Below are 1424 nucleotides of genomic sequence, written 5' to 3'. Positions count from 1 at the left end.
TTTAGAAAACGAAAAATTTTATTTTCTTAAACGAAAATTGTTAATTTTTTTTAAAAAAAGTTATAAAACAAAACAAAAATTTTCAATTTTTATAACAAAAAAAAATTGATTTTTTTTTAAAAAAAAATTTTTATAAAAATGATTTTTTTTTTTTTAAAAAAAAAATTTAAATGCCACCCTTTGGATTTTTTATTTTATTTTATTTTTTTATTTTTAGTTTTAGGTTTTTTTTAGAAGTTTTAGTATTTTTTGTTTTTATTTTATTAAGCGTAGTTTCATCATTGGGGGAACATTGACAATTTTTTGTAGTTTGGGGGGGACATTGTCACAATTGAAAGTTTGGAAGGGTGACACTATCAATTGGGTTGTAGTTTGAGGGGGGTATGTAAACTTTTCCCAAGAATTAACTAGAGTATGTATATTTTTTTCTAATTAAAAAAGGTAAATTGTTGTAATTTCGAAAAACATAGTAGAAAATGCCCATTGAGAGTTGCATGGAAATGGCCTAAATGGTGAGAACTGCAGTCGTCTGGCTGAGTCATAGCTTGACCCAACTCTATCATGGCATCAATAAGACCCATTGTGACTAATTGATTAGGGGTGAAAATGCGGTTAACCGGCGGTTAGTAACTCTAATAACTGCTAACTGTTTTTTAAAAGAAAAAATAAAAAATGTTTAAATTTTTTTAGAAAAAAAAAAAAAAAAAACCCAAAACGATATCATTTCTATGGTAATATGATAATATCATACTACATATATCGTTTCAAAATTTTTTTATACATTTTTATATAGATTTAAAATTTTAAACACAAAAATGACATCGTTTCATTTATCTTTATATATAAATATAATATATATTATGTAATATATATAGGCAGTTAGCGGTTTTGAAAAAACCTAGAACCACTAAACGTAACCGCTTAGGCGGTTATCCGTTTTTTCTAACTGCCTTCAAAAGCGATTAGCGATTAGTGTAGTTATTAACCGCTCGCATTTTCACTAGTCGAATTCTCACCATAGTATATGTCCAATCACTTCAAAAATTTATATAAGTTTCAAATATAAACAAAATCATCATAAATGTATATATAAATATACCTAATACTGCCATATATATATATATGGACTATATCATCATCAGTCTAGATCTTATTGAGTAGACCAAACAAATCCGTCTTCATCATAACAATTTTCATCATCAGTTTCATATATAATTGATAAATGCATCTTTTTCAAGAGTAGTATGAATTCTTCTATCTTGTAACTCGTAGATCAGGACCACATGCCAATGCAAACAATTCCTCAGACACTTGAGATGAGTTCTCACTATTTCAGCGTCTACAAAAATAAGGGACTTCAAATGACGTTAACAGCACCCCCCCAAAAAAAAAAAAAAAAAGAAAAAAAAGAAAGAAAAGGAGAG

This window comes from Corylus avellana, chromosome ca3, assembly GCF_901000735.1.
Source record: "Corylus avellana chromosome ca3, CavTom2PMs-1.0".
Classification (NCBI taxonomy): Eukaryota; Viridiplantae; Streptophyta; class Magnoliopsida; order Fagales; family Betulaceae; genus Corylus; species Corylus avellana.
The sequence above is the reverse complement of the archived record's forward strand: the minus strand, read 5'-3'. Positions refer to the sequence as shown.